The sequence below is a fragment of the Schistocerca cancellata genome, chromosome 3, assembly GCF_023864275.1.
Source record: "Schistocerca cancellata isolate TAMUIC-IGC-003103 chromosome 3, iqSchCanc2.1, whole genome shotgun sequence".
In the NCBI taxonomy this organism is placed as follows: Eukaryota; Metazoa; Arthropoda; class Insecta; order Orthoptera; family Acrididae; genus Schistocerca; species Schistocerca cancellata.
This window is the reverse complement of record NC_064628.1, coordinates 45,358,919-45,382,530: the sequence shown is the minus strand read 5'-3', so window position 1 is coordinate 45,382,530 and position 23,612 is coordinate 45,358,919. Positions and strand designations below refer to the sequence as shown.

The 23,612-nt window shown below is 45.5% G+C and overlaps 1 protein-coding gene and 2 long non-coding RNA genes across 3 annotated transcripts in view; 1 reads left to right on the top strand and 2 right to left on the bottom strand.

Annotated features, from left to right (window-relative positions):
• Positions 1 to 23,612, bottom strand: part of LOC126176897 (uncharacterized) — a 173,231-nt gene that overhangs the window by 79,594 nt on the left and 70,025 nt on the right. The gene's annotated exons all lie outside the window — the stretch shown is intronic.
• The window catches only part of LOC126176919 (uncharacterized), a 79,937-nt gene that overhangs the window by 28,328 nt on the left and 27,997 nt on the right, over positions 1 to 23,612 (top strand). The window lies entirely within an intron of this gene.
• Positions 5,187 to 23,612, bottom strand: part of LOC126176904 (uncharacterized) — a 46,783-nt gene continuing 28,357 nt past the window's right edge. The window contains exon 2 of the long non-coding RNA XR_007535691.1: positions 5,187 to 5,461. This is a non-coding gene — a long non-coding RNA (uncharacterized LOC126176904). The remainder of the gene's footprint in view (positions 5,462 to 23,612) is intronic.

Below are 23,612 nucleotides of genomic sequence, written 5' to 3'. Positions count from 1 at the left end.
GTGTTTTTAGCGACCGCACCGCAAAACCGTGTGATTAGTAGACGAAAGGACGTGCCTCTCCAATGGGAACCGAAAACATTTGATCGCAAGGTCATAGGTCAACCGATTCCTCCACAGGAAAACACGTCTGATATATTCTATACGACACTGGTGACGGCATGTGCGTCACATGACAGGAATATGTTGTCGACTCACCTAACTTGTACACTTGGCGAATGGGTAAAAAGGTTCTTCTACCTTGCCCGATTTAGGTTTTCTTGTGGAGGTAATAATCACTCCTAAAAAGTGATGAAAACATAACAGTTTTTCACATAAACTGAAAATAAAAAGTTAAAATTTTCGGTCGAGGGAAGATTTGAACCAAGGACCTCTCATTCCACAGCTGTTCACACTAACCACGGGACCACGGAGCTCCTCGACTTATAGTGCTCTTTATATTGCTTATCTTACACATGGACGACCCAGTTTGTATATTTTGCTTATTTTTTCATAGTTCCACACAACTTCTTCCTGTTTTCTCGATCGATCTGTGTTCAGTTTTTCAAGGCCTATCCACTGTGCCAACTTATAACTAAATGTGAGGGGGGTGCGATGGGGATGTTCCCTTGTCAGTGATCATACTGGCACCGAATCTGAAGATAATATAGAGGTGGCCGAAGTACTGAATTCGATCTTTCGAAACTGTTTCATGGTGGAAGATGGCAATACGGTCCCTCCTTTCAGTCATCGCTTGGATGTCGAAATGGGAGATTTGAGATAACCGATCGCGAAATAGAAAAGCAACTACAATCGCTTAGTGAAGGAAATGCGTCAGAGCCAGATGAGATACCTGTAAGATTCTACAAAGATTAAGGGGAAGAACTTGCTCCCCTTGTAGCAGCTGTTTATCGTAGTTCGCTGGAGCAAAGAAGGGCGCCTAACGACTAGTAAAAAGGCCAGGTTATACCAGTTTTCAAGAAGGGTCGTGGGACAGATGCACATAATTATACGCCGGTACCATCGTTATCAGTCTGTTGTAGAACTATGGAACATGTTTTATGATAATGTATTAAGACGTTTTTGGAGAACGGAAATCTCCTCCATAAAAATCAACATGGATTCCGCAAACAGAGATCTTGTGAAACTCAGCTCGCTTTGTTCCTCCATGAGATCCCCAACGCTATAGGCAATGCCCTGTTCCTTGACTTCAGGAAGCCATTTGAGACCGTCCCACACAGCCGTTTAGTGAAAAAAAAGTGCATCGGACCAGATTTGGACCAGATTCAAGACTTCTTTGCAGACAGAATCAAATAGCCGGCCACGAATCTCCTCCTGGGTTCCAAAAATATGGAAATCACATGGGGAGTGATTGGGACTGTGTGGAGGACGTGTAAGATCTTCTCGGCGAAACTTCTACAGTGTAGTCGAAACATGTGGAGCCGCCCAAATGGTTTTGACTACGCTACAGAATTTGCGATGGGAATCTCTTACACATCATACAGTCCCGATCTCTGCCCTTGCGATTTCCATATTGTTGGAGCCCTGAAGAAGGAGGTGCGTGGCCGTCAACTTGATTCGGACAAAGAGGTACACGCCAGGGTACAATTACACACTCCTGGAAATTGAAATAAGAACACCGTGAATTCATTGTCCCAGGAAGGGGAAACTTTATTGACACATTCCTGGGGTCAGATACATCACATGATCACACTGACAGAACCACAGGCACATAGACACAGGCAACAGAGCATGCACAATGTCGGCACTAGTACAGTGTATATCCACCTTTCGCAGCAATGCAGGCTGCTTTTCTCCCATGGAGACGATCGTAGAGATGCTGGATGTAGTCCTGTGGAACGGCTTGCCATGCCATTTCCACCTGGCGCCTCAGTTAGACCAGCGTTCGTGCTGGACGTGCAGACCGCGTGAGACGACGCTTCATCCAGTCCCAAACATGCTCAATGGGGGACAGATCCGGAGATCTTGCTGGCCAGGGTAGTTGACTTACACCTTCTAGAGCACGTTGGGTGGCACGGGATACATGCGGACGTGCATTGTCCTGTTGGAACAGCAAGTTCCCTTGCCGGTCTAGGAATGGTAGAACGATGGGTTCGATGACGGTTTGGATGTACCGTGCACTATTCAGTGTCCCCTCGACGATCACCAGTGGTGTACGGCCAGTGTAGGAGATCGCTCCCCACACCATGAAGCCGGGTGTTGGCCCTGTGTGCCTCGGTCGTATGCAGTCCTGATTGTGGCGCTCACCTGCACGGCGCCAAACACGCATACGACCATCATTGGCACCGAGGCAGAAGCGACTCTCATCGCTGAAGACGACACGTCTCCATTCGTCCCTCCATTCACGCCTGTCGCGACACCACTGGAGGCGGGCTGCACGATGTTGGGGCGTGAGCGGAAGACGGCCTAACGGTGTGCGGGACCGTAGGCCAGCTTCATGGAGACGATTGCGAATGGTCCTCGCCGATACCCCAGGAGCAACAGTGTCCCTAATTTGCTGGGAAGTGGCGGTGCGGTCCCCTACGGCACTGCGTAGGATCCTACGGTCTTGGCGTGCATCCGTGCGTCGCTGCGGTCCGGTCCCAGGTCGACGGGCACGTGCACCTTCCGCCGACCACTGGCGACAACATCGATGTACTGTGGAGACCTCACGCCCCACGTGTTGAGCAATTCGGCGGTACGTCCACCCGGCCTCCCGCATGCCCACTATACGCCCTCGCTCAAAGTCCGTCAACTGCACATACGGTTCACGTCCACGCTGTCGCGGCATGCTACCAGTGTTAAAGACTGCGATGGAGCTCCGTATGCCACGGCAAACTGGCTGACATTGACGGCGGCGGTGCACAAATGCTGCGCAGCTAGCGCCATTCGACGGCCAACACCGCGGTTCCTGGTGTGTCCGCTGTGCCGTGCGTGTGATCATTGCTTGTACAGCACTCTCGCAGTGTCCGGAGCAAGTATGGTGGGTCTGACACACCGGTGTCAATGTGTTCTTTTTTCCATTTCCAGGAGTGTATATTATACTAGAACTGACATGTGATTACATTTTCACGCAATTTGGGTGCACAGATCCTGAGAAATCAGTACCCAGAACAACCACCTCTGGCCATAATAACGGCTTTGATACGCGTGGGCATTGAGTCAAACAGAGCTTGGATGGCGTGTACAGGTACAACTGCACATGCAACTTCAACATGATACCACAGTTCATCAAGAGTAGTGACTGGCGTATTGTGACGAGCCAGTTGCTCGGCCGTCATTGACCAGACGTTTTCAATTGGTGACAGATGTGGAGAATGTGCTGACCAGGGCAGCAGTCCAACATTTCCTGTATCCAGAAAGGCCCGTACAGGACCTGCAACATGCGGTCGTGCATTATCCTGCTGAAATGTAGGGTTTCGCAGGAATCGAATGAAGGGTAGAGCGACGGGTCGTAACACATCTGAAATGTAACTTCCGCTGTTCAAAGTGCCGTTAATGCGAACAAGAGTTGACCGAGACGTGTAACCAATGGCACCCCATACCATCACGCCAAGTGATACGCCAGTATGGCGATGACGAATACACGCTTCCAAAGTGCGTTCACCGCGATGTCGCCAAACACGAATGCGACCATCATGATGCTGTAAACAGAACCTGGATTCATCCGAAAAAATGACGTTTTGCCATTCGTGCACCCAAGTTCGTCGTTGAGTTCAACATCGCAGGCGCTCCTGTCTGTGATGCAGCGCCAAGGGTAACCGCAGCTATGGCCTCCGAGCTGATAGTCCATGCTGCTGCAATTGTCGTCGAACTGTTCGTGCAAATGGTTGTTGTCCTGCAAACGTCCCCATCTGTTGACTCAGAGATCGAGATGTGGCTGCACGATCCGTTACATTCATGCGAATAAGATACCTGTCATCTCGACTGCTAGTGATACGAGGCCATTGGGATCCAGCACGGCGTTCCGTATTACCCTCCTGAACCCACTGATTCCATATTCTGCTAACAGTCATTGGATCTCGACCGACGCGATCAGCAATGTCGCGACATGATAAACTGCAACAGCGATAGGCTACAATCCGACCTTTATCAAAGTCGGAAACGTGATGGTACGCATTTCAACTCCTTACACGAGGCATCCTAACAACGTTTCACCAGGCAACGACTCAATGACAGACCCAAAAGTCCACATGTCCTCAACCCTGTGTCTGCAGCCGATGCTCGTAAATTCGTTATGTATATTCCCATGGTGGAGGGTAAAAATCGTAGGGGGAGACCAAGAGATGAATACACTAAGCAGATTCAGAAGGATGTAGGTTGCAGTAGGTACTGGGAGATGAAGAAGCTTGCACAGGATAGAGTAGCATGGAGAGCTGCATCAAACCAGTCTCAGGACTGAAGACCACAACAACAACATATTCCCATACAGAGGAGAAGGTTTAATTGGAAGTAGCTGGCTCGGTGTTGGCAGATAAATACGATGTAGCAGTGCTTGTGTTGCTCAGAAGTACGATTCAGTGTTCCTTTGGTTATACATGCATGAAACCGTGGGTTTCACAGACTACTTGTTCAACTAGCAGTGGTAAATAAAGTAATTTATGACTGCTATTGACACTGCACGAGAGCCAAGTGTGCTCCCATTTCCTCTGATTTGAAAAGGATTCCTCCAACTGAAATCTTCACTTCAGTACAGTGTTTCCTTCAATAAAAAGCTTCTCGCTGCATGCCTCTTTTCTAACCATAACACACACTGCCTTCTGCTCTTGTGACATTTACGCCAAGAGATACTCGTCTTTTGTACATTAAGATTAGAGTCTGAAACCAACTCTATATAAAAAATTTGGAGCAAGTTCTTACACGTGGAGGTCGTAAGCTATTCAGCATTATACTGAAATGTAACTCAAGTACAGTTTTAAAGAGCGAAAGCTGTCCCCACTATGTTGATCATAATGGCTAAAATTTCAGTACCCTAGCACTGGCTTCCCAGGTGCTATTTAATTCAATGTGTCATTTTTTTGTGGAAGAGGATACAATTTTATATATTTCCAATTTATATTCAGTTGCTGTAACCTTGTGTAACCTATTATCTCCTTCTTGTCAGACTTGCTATGTAAGCATTTCTTTTTCTTTTGTCTGTTTCAGTCATAATGGACTGTTGGACATCTTTGTGGCAAGGGTATATGGCTGATGTAAGCAAACAGAAATAATTTAATTTTGCTATGTACAAATTTTATTTGTTGCAAATACGTTTATTACATCCATGAGTTCCCCACTGTAATGTCCGTGTTCAGCGGTAGTAGTAGGGGTAGCCAGCGGCAGCGTAAGGGTAGGCGGAGTAGGCCCTGACGGCGGGGTAGCCGAAGGCGCTGTAGGCGTAGGGGGCGGCGTAGGCGTAGTAGGCCTCGGCGCCCTTCAGGGTCTCCTTGGCCTTCTCCTGGGCGAACACGGCCGCCACCAGCAGGACGAGGAGGAAAGAGCAAACCTGCAAATTCAAAAAGGAGAAAATAATTCCATTATACTTTCAAAATGGTTCAGATGACTCTAAGCACTAAGGGACTTAACATCTGAGGTCATCAGTCCCCCAGACTTAGAACTACTTAAACCTAACTAACCTAAGGATATCACACACATCCATGCCCAAGACAGGATTCGAATATGCGATGCTAGCAGCCGTGTGGTTCCGAACTGACCATTGTATTTATTTAAGTATCTTTTATTGGTGGATGTGCATGACAATGAAACATTGGTATGGTGGTAACCTCATTCGCGAATAAATTTTTAAATATTGAATTTTGGCTCTGTTTCTGACTCCTTCAGCTTCAGTGCTTGACTCGTACACGAGAGACAGGACAGATTTTTGGGTCTTGTTATTGAGTTTACAAGTGACCAGAATTTCCTAAAGTTTTCTAATTTTTCACAAGGATACGACAGTGAAAGTTATTGTAGGCTTCACATACAGCCCTTGTTACAGATTCATGTACTTTCATTAAGGTCGCACTATCAACTTCCCTGAATTCTCTTTTGTTGCCAGAGAGTAATAGTCTCTGTTTTCGCAAGATTCTCTGTATATAATGCACCCAGGTGGGTCCTTGCGATTTATTACTGTACTGGATACGTGTATGTCTAGTCTGGACAGTGGGTGATGCCTTCTTTGTTTTAACCACAGTTGTTCTGTTTGCAAATTTGAACTGCATGCTCTCAGATCATACCATAAGTAGAACTTAGTAGACTGTGTCTCTGGTCAAAAAAAAAAAAAAAAAAAAAAAAAAAAAAAAAAAAAAAAAAAAAAAAAAAAAAAAAAACAGAAATCTCAGGTCGTAAAATTTCACTCTCTGTACTCGTAGTTTTAGCCCTTAAATACGGAAATCAAGACATCAAGGATTTCCTTTATTAGTTATCTTATTCTGCATTCGTATCGTTAAACCTTTCAGCATTTTTATTCTGCAGCGACTATTAAAATGAAAGATAAATTCGGCGAAAAATTTCCTGGAATTATCGGGCAAAAATATTCTATACCAACTGAAGAATACAGAAGAAAGAGAAGAATGTTATGAGAATGTGTTGGTGTTGGGTTGTTTTGGGGGAGGGAACCAGACAGCGAGGTTATCGGTCTCATCGGATTAGGGAAGGAAGTCGGCCGTGCCCTTTGAAAGGAACTATCCCGGCATATGCCTGGAGCGATTTAGGGAAATTACGGAAAACCTAAATCACTATATCCGGACGCAGGATTGAACCGTCGTCCTCCCGAATGCGAGTCCAGTGTGCTAATCAATGCGTCACCTCGCTCGGTTGATGAGAAGGAGAGTGGCATTCAGTTATGAGGTGATCCAGCAACAAAAGAAGTGTATCTTGTTGAAGGTAGCTAACGTGAGCACAGTTTCTCAGGAAAAACAATAACGACCATCTGTTTGGAGCTGAGCCTAATTAACCTAATGGCGCTTGTACTTACGAAAGCCTTCATGGTGTAGCGGCGTGTTGCGACTGCGATGTGGTGCCGATCAGCTGGCCTGGCCCTGTATTTATACTGGACACGGCCGACCTCGACCGACGACAACGCCCGCCGCTGCACAACCGGGCTCAGCGAATCGACCGCCTGCTCTGTCCTTGACTTGACGACAAGCTTCCAAAACTAATCACCCACCTGAGAAAACGGAACGCACTGTAGTTACATGGCGGTCAGCGTGTCGCGCCAACACTTTATTCTTTGAAAATAGACGCCAACTTATTCTCTATGGACACAAATGTTACTCATTGTTACTGCAGTCTTTCCACTTGTTCGATTCCATTCGGATTGCGTAAGTCTGCAGCTCGTGGTCGTGTGGTAGCGTTCTCGCTTCCCGCACCAGGGTTCCCGGGTTCGATTCCCGGCGGGGTCAGGGATTTTCTCTGCCTCGTGATGACTGGGTGTTGTGTGATGTCCTTAGGTTAGTTAGGTTTAAGTAGTTCTAAGTTCTAGGGGACTGATGACCATAGATGTTAGATCCCATAGTGCTCAGAGCCATTTGAACCATTTTTGAATGCGTAAAACACCCTCTTCCTACCAGTAGTTTATCGTATATCCTTAAATCATTTAAAGTGATTCGAAAATCTACGAAAATGTCATTACCATTTTTAATGGACGTCATAGGACAGTTACGCTTAACTATAGACCTATGTATGTATGTACTTATCTAGAGGGTGTCCCACTTATCTTGACCACCCTAAATAACTGTTTGTCCAGATGTAAATTACAAAATTTTTGAAGAAAATGTTCTTTAGCCGTCAGGGGTGACATCTATCAATATGATTGCCTTCGTTGTAGCTTTCTTTTTTTTTATTTTTTTTATTTTTTTACAAAGAGTTGAAGAGCGCTATGACTTTTCTAAATGGCACCCTGTATTTTTTATTCTGTAATTCATTTCCTCTCCTAAAAACCTATTCAGAAACGTATCACAGTGTACCATTCACTGAAACACAACATTATTAATTACGTTACACAACACTGACTTTGAGCCTGGTATCAGAAACTCGTCCACTTGCTGGAGTTGTCAGAAAACAAATGAAAACCAAATAAAAACATAACAAAAAATTGACTTTGACTCTCCTGTGCCATTGCCCAGGAGTAGAACATTCAAAGGTGCTCAGAGTGGTGAGCCTGGACACCGATACACTGGTGCACTCGTTGAATGAAAGAAATATTTACTGCTACTAGAGTTGCCTGCTGAAGAGAATTACAAGCAAGCACGATACTTTCCTCCATGTCCTCTGGAGTTGTTGGAATATCGCGATAGACAACGTCTTTAATTAATCCCCAAAGAAAAAAGTCCAGAGAATTTAAATCAGGACACCTAGCAGGCCAAGTAACTGTTCCTCCTCGACCAATCCGTCTGGCAGGATACCTTCGGTTCAGGACACGACATCCATCGTGTCGATACCACATAAGCATTCTTTCTTAGCGTCACTTGATCCAGAAGATGAGGAACAATTCGTCTGAGGAAGTTGGCATACGCTGTGCCGTTTATACTACCATTGATGAAATAAGGCCCAATAATTGTAGTACCAAGCATTCCAAAGCAGACATTAACTCTCTATTGACGCTGATGTTCCACCTGTCTAAGCCATCGTGGTCTGTCGCTGGACCAATAATGCATGTTCCTTGTATTTACCTGTCCTTTGTTTGAGAAGGAACATTCATCGGTTAATATGACATTGGAGAAGAAGTTCGGGTTGGAGAGGATTTGCTGCTGTGTCCACTGGCAGAACTGTACACGTTTCTGGAAACCGTTCCCATGCAATTCTTGATGTGGGTGTACATGATAATTATGGAACCTTTGACGTGTAAGAATACGATGTACACTAGTTTTAGGAATGCCAATCTAGTGGTCAAGCTGTTGTGTGCTCACATGTGGATTCATAACAACGGAAGCGAGAACAGTAACTTCGGCAGCTTCGTCTGTGCAAGTGGTACGACGATTGCGTTGCCTCGGACTGAAACTACATGTTTCACGAAGCGTCACTTCACGACGAGAAAACATCCGTCGGAAAGGTGGGCTCTTATCAAGATATCTCTGTACGGTTCCGCTTCCTGCGTAGCATTTCTCCTACCTTCAAAAACAACAACAACAACAACAACAATAAAAGAAATTTTATGTCGATGTAGTTTGTAGGAAGGACAGCTCTTACTGTATGCCTACTCTACACATCACTATTTAAAAGCACTTAACTACTGTACTAAATGTACCTGTACATAAGAAAACAGTACTGCAATTACTGTTCCTCTAACTTACATTCCTCATAGTGGAGTAGCATTTCTACTTTCTTTTCGTTTGTTTACATTCTACTTAGACAGCTCTTCAACTGACGGTGGTTGACGGAATGACGGGTTCGCATTCTACTTATGTTTACATTTGTCCTCTGTCAACGTCAGCACGTGGATGTGTTCCATTATCCCGACTAGCTGCACTAAGCGCTGGGAGCGTCAACGTCAGTGTTGTGTTACGTAATTAATAACGTTGTGTGTCAGTGAACGGTACACTGTGATACATTTTTGAATAGATCTTTAGGAGAGGAATTGAATTACCGAATAAAAAATACAGGGTGACATTTAAAAAAAGTCGTACCGCTGTTCATACCTGTGTAAAAAAACAAAGCTACAACGAAAGCACTAATGCTGATTGATGTCCCCCTGACGGCTAAAGAACATTTGCTTGAAAAATTTTGTAATTTGCATCTTGGCAAACAGTTATTTAGGGTGGTCAAGGTAAGTGGGACACCCTGTACACAAGTACATATATACATACATACGTCTACAGGTAAGCGTGACTGTCCTATGACTTCTGTTAAAAATGGTAATGACATATAGTTTTTCGAATCGCTTTAAATAATTTATTGCTCAAGGGCATAGGATAACCTGCTGGTAGGAAGAGGTTAAGTTGTTTTGCACAGTCCAAACGGAATCGAGCAAGTGGAAAGACTGCAGAAACAGTGAGCAACATTATTGGCCATACAGAATAAGTTGGCCTCTGTCTTCAAAGAATGTATTGGGTGTTTGGTTTTACTTGCAGCAATCTGGAAGAATACACATCATACGTAAAGAATATTCCAGATGAAAAGTTAATATCTTCAAGGGAGACACGTGTCTGTGCTAAATCTCGCCTCCCTCTGACACAGCCCAAACTTTTTATTTTTAAATGAAAGTCCCTTTTTCACTGCCGATTCGGATTCTACGCTAAGAATACCTGGCGTTTATCTGAATTTTTGCCATTCGTAGCATAATTGGTGCAGTAATTGGCGAGAGTTATGACGGTTGGACGTCAGAACGAACCGAAATAAATCACGGTGATGGTGGGGTTAGGGAGAACTTTCAAAACGAGGCATATATACCCTAATGGCCATTAAAATTGCTACACCAAGAAGAAATGCAGATCATAAACGGGTATTCATTGGACAAATTATTATACTAGTACTAACATTTGATTACATATTCATGCAATTTGGGTGCATAGATCCTGAGAAATCAGCACCGAGAACAACCACCTCTGGCCGTAGTAACGGCCTTGATACGCCTGGGCATTAAGTCAAACAGAGCTTGGATGGCGTGTACAGGTACAGCCGCCCATGCAGCTTCAACACGATACCACAGTTCATCAAGAGTAGTGACTGGCGTATTGTGACGAGCCAGTTGCTCGCCCACCATTGACCCGACGATTTCAATTGGTGAGAGATCTGGAGAATGTGCTGGCCAGAGCAGCAGTCGAACATTTTCTGTATCCAGAAAGGTCCGTACAGGACATGCAACATGCGGTCGTGCAATTATCCTGTTGAAATGTAGGGTTTCGCAGGGATCGAATGAAGGGTAGAGTCACGGGTCGTAACACATCTGAAATGTAACGTCCACTGTTCAAAGTGCCGTCAATGCGAACAAGGGGTGACCGAGACGTGTAACCAATGGCACCCCATACCATCACATCGGGTGATACGCCAGTATGGCTATGCGGATACACGCTTCCAATGTGCGTTCACCGCGATGTCACCAAACACGGATGCGCGACTATAATGATGCTGTAAACAGAACCTGGATTCATCCGAAAACATGACGTTTTGCCATTCGTGCACACAGGTTCGTCGTTGAGTACACCATCGCAATCGCTCTTGTCTGTGATGCAGCGTGAAGGGTAACTGCAGCTATGGTCTCCGAGCTGCTAGTCCATGCTGCTGCAAACGTCGTCGAACTGTTCGTGCAGATGGTTGTTGTCTTGAAAACGTCCCCACATGTTGACTCAGGGATCGAGACGTTGCTGCACAATCCGTTACATTCATGCGAATAAGATGCCTGTCATCTCGACTGCTAGTGATACGAGGCCATTGGGATCCAGCACGGCGTACCGTATTACGCTCCTGAACCCTCCGATTCCATATTCTGCTGACAGTCATTGGATCTCGACCAACGCGAGCAGCAATGTCCGGATACGATAAACCGCAATCGCGACAGGCTATAATCCGACCATTATCAAAGTTGGAAACGTGATGGTATGCATCGCTCCTCCTTACACGAGGCATCACAACAACGTTTCACCAGGCAACGCCGGTCAACTGCTGTTTGAGAATCAGAAATCGGTTGAAAACGTTCCTCATTTCAGCGCGTTGTAGGTGTCGCCACCGGCGCCAACCTTGTGTGAATGCTCTGAAAAGCTAATCATTTGCATATCACAGGATGTTCTTCGTCTCGGTTAAATTTCGCGTCTGTAGCACGTCATCTTCGTGGTGCAGCAATTTTAATGGCCATTACTGTGTATATTCCATCTCCGTAGCATAGCGGTAGCGTTTCCTCCTACCATGCAGGGGGCCCGGGTTCGATTCCGCTCAGGAGACTGGGTGTTGTGTGTCCTTCATCATCACTGACCTGCAAGTCGCCGAAGTGGCTTCAACTAACAAGGACTTGCAATACGGCAGCCGTACTCCCCCACATGGGGCCTCCCGGCCTACAATGCCATACGTACATTTCAGTGGCGCGAGTCGAAAGATCTCACCCGACTTTTAACTGGTCTGATCTTTGGCCAGAGGAGGAGGGTCTACGGTATAGAGTCTGTCTATCTTGGTGTTGAACTGGCGAACAAGAAGGAAGTAGTGTGGCAAGCAAGAGGTCGGGTGTGTCCGGTCTCTGATACATGGTCTGGGTCGTGTCGGCCGCCCCAGGGAATCCTCAATTCGTCGCCGTGCTGGGCCGTCGGATATGCCGGGCGTGTTTTGGCAGAAGTTGGAAAACAGCGAGTTGGTGACCAGAACTGCGCGACCGCACGGAGCCAGTACAAGGCAGCTGGCGCTGGCGCCAGGGTCGAGGGGCGCATTTTGCAGTTGCCTTCCAACTGCACTGACGATCGTGGCCAACTAGTTGTGAAACGTCCCCTTAGGACAATTATACACGACTGTGCTGATAAACCTCTTACACTATTTGCTTTTCAAACAGCTGAGCAAAACTGAACGTACTCAAACATTCACTAAAGTGACACACAATATTTTTAGCGCAACGCAATCTGACTTTCACACATCCCTACAAAAGAGTGGCCCAGACAAACATTAAGCTATACCTTTCACAAATCACTTACCTCACAATAATCTTCATTACTCGAACTACTGCAATACAGCGAGCGCCACTACTGCCAGCTAAATAAAAGATTCAAACTACGGAAGGCACTAACTACTGATAGGGATAGTTAGCAAATGAAAGATATTAATAGAGAACAAACAATGTATTTACCTTAATAGTCATAATATATATAGCAGTTCATGACAAATTACAAAACTCCACCATCTCTCTCCCCACATCCACCACTGCTGGCGGCTCACCTCCAACTGCGCAACGCTACGCGCTGTTCACATCCAGCTGCCGCTGCCCAACACAACAATGGCAGACAACAATGCAAACTAGCCACAGAGCGCTACGTAACGTTGCCAATAAGAAAACATAAACAGCCTACTTACATAGCCCCCATGCTCCCCACAAAAAAATTTACAAATTTTTTTTGGGCAGCGGCCAATACAGATTTGATAAAATTTTTCATAATTACAATAACAAAGAAATCAAATGCACACACTTATTAATACAATGGTGGTCAAAAGCTAAAATTTTCTCACAGTCCATAAAGACAGTCCTGATCATTCATCACAGTAAAACTGCCGTTTCTTTTATCAAAGTCTGAGCAGTAAAAGACAATGCACATGGAAGTAATGGATGTCCATGCAGTCTTGAAGAAGTAGTGTTGTCCTTCCAACAGACAGACAGTGCTGACTCTTGTCATGCTGACAGGTAATGGGGCCACAACAGAGCAAACCCACAGCAGAGTCAGTCGAAGTTGATGAATATTAGTAGGTAGGTCATCACAGAGTAGACCCACTGTAGTCCTGGTAGAGATTGTGGTATTGGTGAGTCACCAGAGGTGCACACCCACTGCAGTCCTTGTAGAAATAATGTAGCGGAAAGCAGGCGTCCTGCGAGCATTCATTTAATAAACCGGGTAATCAGGTTGTGGAATCTTCCGTTAGAATTCAGTTCCCATGTGACGTACTTCCTAGGGTGGTTATAATGTCATGCAATCCTCCTTGTGCGTCCCTGTCGCTGTGTTTGTCTACGTGAGCGTGCTAACGTGTAGTGCCTGGAAAGTTAGTTATTCCGACGGCAAGCCGTTGGTATTCTGACTGGAACCTGTTGCCGCGATTGGGTAAGCTTAATCTCCCGTGGGGAACATCGTCCTGGGGTGTTTACCGGTTATTAATTTACTGTTTTCCACTTGGTGTGTGTGTATGTTAAGGTTTTTCTGTGTTAGAAATTTAATGTTTCTTATTGGACGTCCTAGCACCTAGCACTGAAATTTAACTGTCTGCTTCTTAGCGCTCAAGCTGAAGTTTTCTTGCTGTTAAATAACCTTTTGTTTGCTTTGCATAGCCGGCCGCGGTGGTCTAGCGGTTCAGGCGCTCAGACCGGAACCGCGCGACTGCTACGGTCGCAGGTTCGAATCCTGCCTCGGGCATGGATGTGTGTGTTGTCCTTAGGTTAGTTAGGTTTAAATGGTTCTAAGTTCTAGGGGACTGATGATCACAGATGTTAAGTCCCATAGTGCTCAGAGCCATTTGAACCATTTTTTGCTTTGCATATGAGAAGCGTTTTGTTGGACATGGAGTAGTAACTGCACTTTCTGTCGTGAGTTTTGGGTACTTGTAAGTAGGCTGTTTATGTTTTCTTTATGTAAGTAGGCGGTTTATGTTTTGTTATTGGCAACGTTACGTAGCGCTCTATATGAAAATCACTGGCTGTGCTGTGTGCAGTCTGTGGCTAGTTTGCATTGTTGTCTGCTATTGTAGTCTTGGGCAGCGGCAGCTGGATGTGAACAGCGCGTAGCGTTGCGCAGTTGGAGGTGAGCCGCCAGCAGTGGTGGATGTGGGGAGAGACATGGCGGAGTTTTGTAATTTGTCATGAACTGCTATATATATTATGACTATTAAGGTAAATACATTGTTTGTTCTCTATTAATATCTTTCATTTGCTATCCCTATCAGTAGTTAGTGCCTTCTGTAGTTTGAATCTTTTATTTAGCTGGCAATAGTGGCGCTCGCTGTATTGCAGTAGTTCGAGTAACGAAGATTGTTGTGAGGTAAGTGATTTGTGAAAGGTATAGGTTAATGTTAGTCAGGGCCATTCTTTTGTAGGGATTTTTGAAAGTCAGATTGCGTTGCGCTAAAAAAATATTGTGTCAGTTTAACCACAGTCGTGTACAATTTTTGAAAGGGGACGTTTCATACTCGCGTGGTTGTTGAATTCTTGCTCATGAGTAGGAGTGTCGATTGAAATATCGACATTGTATTTAGTATAAATACTGGCTTTTCTTTTTGAAATGACGAGAGAAAGTAAATTTGCTGGCCTAGCCTGTGGATCACTGAGGTCGACATATTGCTGCAGTATGCTTATACGTATTTGCTCCTTGTTTTAAAATTTGTGCGTTGTGTGTTTTAGGAGCAGCTGATTAGTTGGGTTGGGTTGTTGTGGGGGAGTAGACCAGACAGCGAGGTCATCGGTATCATCGGATTAGGGAAGGACGGGGAAGGAAGTCGGCCATGCCCTTTCAAAGGAACCATCCCGGCATTTGCCGGGAGCGATTTAGGGAAATCACGGAAAACCTAAATCAGGATGCCCGGACGCGGGATTGAACCGTCGTCCTTGCGAATGCGAGTCCATCTGATAAGTGTTTCTCAGCTAGAGTATTGTGAGGCGTGGCGGTCCTGGTGACGTCAGGGCTAATCTTGTTTACGCTGTTCGGCCCCGCATTCCATCTTAGGCTATAGAACCTGATTTTGAGAAATTTGTTATGCTGCGGTAATGTGTTTTCCTATTTATTGTTTAGTTCAGGGTATTTAAAGTACTTTCCGCTCTGTTAAGACCTGGCCGACAGTACTGCTGTTTGAAAGCCGATATGACATTAGAAATTTTAACTGTGTTGCAATTTTTCCATTTAATATTTCACAACTGATTTAAAACTAACTCAGTTAAGTTTAGAATTTAAATTTAACTGATCAGTCTTAAACAAGAAATTTGTTTCTTGGTAATTGAATATTAGCCGGCCGCGGTGGCCGAGCGGTTCTAAGCGCTTCAGTCTGGAACGACGCGGCTGCTGCGGTCGCAGGTTCGAATCCTGCCTCTGGCATGGATGTGTGTGCTGTCCGTAGGTTAGTTAGGTTTAAGTAGTTCTAAGTCTAGGGGACTGATGACCTCAGATGTTAAGTCCCATAGTGCTTAGAGCCATTTCAACCATTTTTTGATTGAATATTCAGTATTCATTGCGGTATTCATTGCGATGTTTAACTGGTTGTTCCCATAATTATGTATTTTTGGCAACAGTACAGACATTTTAGACATACCGCTATTGTCAATATCTTTACGTATGTTTGGTATATAATCTAGCTACTTCAAATACGTTTGAACATGGCGTCAATTTAAATAATTTCAAGTTGTTCGGATCCTTCTGAACATGAAGCCAATATACACTCCTGGAAATGGAAAAAAGAACACATTGACACCGGTGTGTCAGACCCACCATACTTGCTCCGGACACTGCGAGAGGGCTGTACAAGCAATGATCACACGCACGGCACAGCGGACACACCAGGAACCGCGGTGTTGGCCGTCGAATGGCGCTAGCTGCGCAGCATTTGTGCACCGCCGCCGTCAGTGTCAGCCAGTTTGCCGTGGCATACGGAGCTCCATCGCAGTCTTTAACACTGGTAGCATGCCGCGACAGCTTGGACGTGAACCGTATGCGCAGTTGACGGACTTTGAGCGAGGGCGTATAGTGGGCATGCGGGAGGCCGGGTGGACGTACCGCCGAATTGCTCAACACGTGGGGCGTGAGGTCTCCACAGTACATCGATGTTGTCGCCAGTGGTCGGCGGAAGGTGCACGTGCCCGTCGACCTGGGACCGGACCGCAGCGACGCACGGATGCACGCCAAGACCGTAGGATCCTACGCAGTGCCGTAGGGGACCGCACCGCCACTTCCCAGCAAATTAGGGACACTGTTGCTCCTGGGGTATCGGCGAGGACCATTCGCAACCGTCTCCATGAAGCTGGGCTACGGTCCCGCACACCGTTAGGCCGTCTTCCGCTCACGCCCCAACATCGTGCAGCCCGCCTCCAGTGGTGTCGCGACAGGCGTGAATGGAGGGACGAATGGAGACGTGTCGTCTTCAGCGATGAGAGTCGCTTCTGCCTTGGTGCCAATGATGGCCGTATGCGTGTTCGGCGCCGTGCAGGTGAGCGCCACAATCAGGACTGCATACGACCGAGGCACACAGGGCCAACACCCGGCATCATGGTGTGGGGAGCGATCTCCTACACTGGCCGTACACCACTGGTGATCGTCGAGGGGACACTGAATAGTGCACGGTACATCCAAACCGTCATCGAACCCATCGTTCTACCATTCCTAGACCGGCAAGGGAACTTGCTGTTCCAACAGGACAATGCACGTCCGCATGTATCCCGTGCCACCCTACGTGCTCTAGAAGGTGTAAGTCAACTACCCTGGCCAGCAAGATCTCCGGATCTGTCCCCCACTGAGCATGTTTGGGACTGGATGAAGCGTCGTCTCACGCGGTCTGCACGTCCAGCACGAACGCTGGTCCAACTGAGGCGCCAGGTGGAAATGGCATGGCAAGCCGTTCCACAGGACTACTTCCAGCATCTCTACGATCGTCTCCATGGGAGAATAGCAGCCTGCATTGCTGCGAAAGGTGGATATACACTGTACTAGTGCCGACATTGTGCATGCTCTGTTGCCTGTGTCTATGTGCCTGTGGTTCTGTCAGTGTGATCATGTGATGTATCTGACCCCAGGAATGTGTCAATAAAGTTATAAAGTTTCCCCTTCCTGGGACAATGAATTCACGGTGTTCTTATTTCAATTTCCAGGAGTATATATATATATATATATATATATATATATATATATATATATACAGGGTGTTACAAAAAGGTACGGCCAAACTTTCAGGAAACTTTCCTCACACACAAAGAAAGAAAATATGTTATGTGGACATGTGTCCGGAAACGCTTACTTTCCATGTTAGAGCTCATTTTATTACTTCTCTTCAAATCACATTAATCATGGAATGGAAACTCACAGCAACAGAACGTACCAGCGTGACTTCAAACACTTTGTTACAGGAAATGTCCAAAACGTCCTCCGTTAGCGAGGATACGTGCATCCACCCTCCGTCGCATGGTATCCCTGATACGCTGATGAAGCCTTGGAGAATGGCGTATTGTATCACAGCCGTCCACAATACGAGCACGAAGAGTCTCTACATTTGGTACCGGGCTTGCGTAGACAAAAGCTTTCAAATGCCCCCATAAATGAAATTCAAGAGGGTTGAGGTCAGGAGAGCGTGGAGGCCATGGAATTGGTCCGCCTCTACCAATCCATTGGTCACCGAATCTGTTGTTGAGAAGCGTACGAACACTTCGACTGAAATGTGCAAGAGTTCCATCGTGCATGAACCACATGTTGTGTCGTACTTGTAAAGGCACATGCTCTAGCAGCACAGGTAGAGTATCCCGTATGAAATCATGATAACGTGCTCCATTGAGCGTAGGTGGAAGAACATGGGGCCCAATCAAGACATCACCAACAATGCCTGCCCAAACGTTCACAGAAAATCTGTGTTGATGACGTGATTGCACAATTGCGTGCGGATTCTTGTCAGCCCACACATGTTGATTGTGAAAATTTACAATTTGATCACGTTGGAATGACGCCTCATCCGTAAAGAGAACATTTGCACTAAAATGAGGATTGACACAATGTTGGATGAACGATTCGCAGAAGTGTATCCGTGGAGGCCAGTCAGCTGCTGATAGTGCCTGCACACGCTGTACATGGTACGGAAACAACTGGTTCTTCCGTAGCACTCTCCATACAGTGACGTGTCAACGTTACATGTACAGCAGCAACTTCTCTGACGCTGACATTAGAGTTATCGTCAACTGCACGAAGAATTGCCTCGGCCATTGCAGGTGTCCTCGTTGTTCTAGGTCTTCCCCAGTCGCGAGTCATAGGCTGGAGTGTTCCTTGCTCGACACAAACATACCACGCCACGGCTATTGCCCCGTGCTAATCCATACATCAAATGGGCATCTGCCAACTCTGCATTTGTAAACATTGCACTGACTGCAAAACCACGTTCGTGATGAACACTAACCTGTTTATGCTAGTTACTGATGTGCTTGATGCTAGTACTGTAGAGCAATGAGTCGCATGTCAACACAAGCACCGAAGTCAACATTACCTTCCTTCAATTGGGCCAACTGGTGGTGAATCGAGGAAGTACAGTACATACTGACGAAACTAAAATGAGCTCTAACATGGAAATTAAGCGTTTCCGGACACATGTCCACATATCTTTTCTTTATTTGTGTGTGAGGAATGTTTCCTGAAAGTTTGGCCGTACCTTTTTGTAACACCCTGTATATATATACTGGTTTCTAAAGCAACAAAGCGTTATTTCCTCGTCTTGTATCTCATTCACGATATAATCATAAAGGTTTCAACCCGATGTGAGTACAATTGTGTTCTGCACGGAAGATGGCATTCCGGTTAACGGACAACCCCGTCAACGATGACGTCAGGGCACCGGTCAGACTGGGTGATGTTTTCCTTGTATCGCTGTGTATACAGTGACAGACGGTGCAGTATGGCACAAAGAAGACGCCTACCAGACTCTCAGCGGTGGTGGGCCATAAGAAGAACGGAAGCAGCCCAGTCGCAAACTGATGTGGCTCGATGGCTTAGTGTGAATCGTTCTGTTGTTTCTCGAACGTGGTGACAGTTTATATAGAGACCGAAACTGTATTCTGAAGACAAGGGCAGGGCCGGCCATGTGTGACTTCAGGAAAGAGGACCGTCATTTGGCTGTAAGGGCACGACAGTACCGCCTTAGCACTGCACGGCGACTGGCGCGTTAGCTCGCAGCATCCACTGGACGCGTTGAATCGAGGCAAACGGTGTGCAGAAGGCTTCGGCAGAGTGGCCTTTGTTCTCAGAGACCTGCAGTACGTCTACCTCTGATGGGTCTTCACAGAGGGGAACATCTAGAGTGGAGTCATTAACATTTCACCACGGTGTTCGAACAGTGGGCCAATGTTGTTTTCACATTTAGCCTCTAGAATGGTGTCGATGGATTAGTAACTGAAGGGAAAGTGGAATATGATCTCGGGATCCAAACATTGTGGAAAGAGACAGATCTTGAGGAGAGTTCCTGGGGCTGTGGGCAGGGATTTTGTTTACCATCCGTACCCCTCTTCATGAACTTTTCATAAGTGGGATTCACAGTCATGTGAAATTTCTTGAAAGGCATCACGTTTACGCTGGTGACTTTCTATTTCCACTATTGCGCGCCGGCCGGGGTGGCCGAGCGGTTCTAGGCGCTACAGTCTGGAACCGCGCGACCGCTGCGGTCGCAGGTTCGAATCCTGCCACGGGCATGGATGTGTGTGATGTCTTTAGGTTAGTTAGGTTTACGTAGTTCTAAGTTCTAGGGGACTGATGACCTCAGAAGTTAAGTCCCATAGTGCTCAGAGCCATTTGAACCATGTTTTTCCACTATTGCAATTTCAGCCTTAGGCCATTGTCAAGTGCAGATGTTTTGGGTTTAAGCCATGTCTACTTTATACAAGCTGACACATTTGTGTGTCGTTGCCATTTGTTATTATATACATTCGTAACGCTGCTAAGTAGTGCTAGCGCCATATATCGTAAAACAGCACATTCTCTACATACGTTTGTTCATTCCACCATCAAATGGTTCAAATGGCTCTGAGCACTATGGGACTTAACAGCTGTGGTCATCAGTCCCATAGAACTGTTTTTTTTTTTTTTGGTCATAAGTCAATTGACTGGTTTGATGCGGCCCGCCACGAATTCCTTTCCTGTGCTAACGTCTTCATCTCAGAGTAGCACTTGCAACCTACGTCCTCAGTTATTTGCTTGACGTATTCCAGTCTCTGTCTTCCTCTACAGTTTTTGCTCTCTACAGCTCCCTCTAGTACCATGGAAGTCATTCCCTCATGTCTTAGCAGATGTCCTATCTTCCTGTCCCTTCTCCTTATCAGTGTTTTCCACATATTCCTTTCCTCTCCGATTCTGCGTAGAACCTCCTCATTCCTTACCTTATCAGTCCACCTAATTTTCAACATTCGTCTATAGCACCACATCTCAAATGCCTCGATTCTCTTCTGTTCCGGTTTTCCCACAGTCCATGTTTCACTACACAATGCTGTACTCCAGACGTACATCCTCAGGAATTTCTTCCTCAAATTAAGGCCGGTATTTGATATTAGTAGACTTCTCTTGGCCAGAAATGCCTTTTTTGCCATAGCGAGTCTGCTTTTGATGTCCTCCTTGCTCCGTCCGTCATTGGTTATTTTACTGCCTAGGTAGCAGAATTCCTTAACTTCATTGACTTCGTGACCATCAATCCTGATGTTAAGTTTCTCGCTGTTCTCATTTCTACTACTTCTCATTACCTTCGTCTTTCTCCGATTTACTCTCAAACCATACTGTGTACTCATTAGACTGTTCATTCCGTTCAGCAGATCATTTAATTCTTCTTCACTTTCACTCAGGATATCAATGTCATCAGCGAATCGTATCATTGATATCCTTTCACCTTGTATTTTAATTCCACTCCTGAACCTTTCTTTTATTTCAATCATTGCTTCCTCAATGTACAGGTTGAAGAGTAGGGGCGAAAGGCTACAGCCTTGTCTTACACCCTTCTTAATACGAGCACTTCGTTCTTGATCGTCCACTCTCATTATTCCCTCTTGGTTGTTGTACATATTGTATATGACCCGTCTCTCCCTATAGCTTACCCCTACTTTTTTCAGAATCTCGAACAGCTTGCACCATTTTATATTGTCGAACGCTTTTCCCAGGTCGACAAATCCTATGAAAGTGTCTTGATTTTTCTTTAGCCTTGCTTCCATTATTAGCCGTAACGTCAGAATTGCCTCTCTCGTCCCTTTACTTTTCCTAAAGCCAAACTGATCGTCACCTAGCGCATTCTCAATTTTCTTTTCCATTCTTCTGTATATTATTCTTGTAAGCAGTTTCGATGCATGAGCTGTTAAGCTGATTGTGCGATAATTCCCTAGAACTTAGAACTACTTAAACCTAACTAACCTAAGGACATCACACACATCCATGCCCGAGACAGGATTCGAACCTGCGACCGTAGCAGTTCCGGACTGCGCGCCTAGCATTCCACCATCACTAGCATCTTTTGCACTAAAGCACAGCAGCGAATCGACAAGGTATAACTGCCGACAGGCATCATGACGAGGTTGTGGGGCCTCATTTGCACGTGCCGTGGGCCCAGACTTCGTATTGATGTAAGTTAATGCTCGACCTTATAGAACAAGGCTGGTTGATGTTTTCTTCGAAACGGAAGATATTGCACGCACGTCGTGATGTGTTCGCTCTCCCGATTTGAATCCCGTAGAGCACGTCTGGGATGCGCTAGGGAGGTGGCTTGCATTACGTGAGCATCCACCAACCACTCTCAAAGCCTGCGAGCAGCTCTGAAGGAAAAATGGACGTTATTGCCTCAATATGAGATAAATGACATCATTCACATCATGCCCCGTCGTTATCATGCCTGTATTGCTGACAGAGGGGGTCACAGCCCACATTGGGCGCATTAACTAGTTGTCGGAATGTGTGTGCAAACCCGTTTATTGGAAAAACGAAGAACATTTTTGTCTACGGTTATGCATGTCGCAGTTGTTTATGTTCTGAATTCCTTGCGTTGTTTCTACTTTACTATCACATGTTTGTACTGTTTTCTGGCAAAATAAAAGCAACCATGCAAACTTTCCGATTGTTGCTCTAATTCTGGACACCAGTGGATGCATATCGTGAAGAAGAACCCAGTTGATTATGTTACTTAGAATAAATAGTAGTAATCTTGATCGCAGTTCAACACTTTAATAACAATATGATGGGTTTCGGTTGACCAGCAGCTGTTTGCAGCTCATACTTTTACCAAAGACACCAGAGAATGATGGTTAACGGTGTGTAATGCTTCAGGTACCAAAGACAAAAAAGGACGATCTCAAGATGGTTTCATTGTATAGTTCCCGAAAACAGTTAGCTAGTTAATATCCATACCTCTATATGTATGTGTGTTTTTGTATACAACACAATATTACTCTGGAAAGCCTGAAGTAATTTCTGTACTATTAGGGACACACTTCACTTAGTACCAGCAGACAGTTACTGTAGGTGTAAGACAAACTCTATTTGTCGAATTGGGGTGGGGAAGAGGTAACATGTAATCTGAAACATTTGGAAGAAATTCAATTCAGCTTGGTACATATATGGTATATTACAGTTTGTACAGAAACAAGATGACAGTTATAAGAGTCGAGGGCCAAGAAAGGGAAGCAGTGGTTGGGAAGGCAGTGAGACAGGGTTGTAGCCTATCCCCGACGTTATTCAATCTTTATATTGAGCAAGCAGTAAATGAAACAAAAGAAAAATTCGGAGTGGGTATTAAAATCCACGGTGAAGAAATAAAAACTTTGAGGTTCGCCGATGACGTTGTAATTCTGTCAGAGACAGCAAAGGACCTGGAACAGCAGTTGAACGGAATGGACAGTGTCTTGAGAGGAGGATATAAGATGAACATCAACAAAAGCAAAACGAGAATAATGGAATGAAGTCGAATTAAGTCAGGTGATGCTGAGGGAATTAGATTAGGAAATGAGACACTTGAAGTAGTAGGTGAGTATTGCTATTTAGAGAGCAAAATAACTGATGATGGCCGAAGTAGAGAGGATATTAAATGTCGATTGGCAATGGCAAGAGAGAAGAGAAATTTGTTAACATCGAGTATAGATTTAAGTGTCAGGAAGTCATTTCTGAAAGTATTTGTATGGAGTGTAGCCATGTATGGAAGTGAAACATGGACGATAAGTAGTTTGGAAAAGAAGAGAATAGAAGCTTTCGAAATGTGGTGCTACAGAGGAATGCTGAAGATTAGATGGGTAGATCAGATAACTAATGAGGAGGTATTGAATAGAATTGGGAAGAAGAGAAATTTGTGGC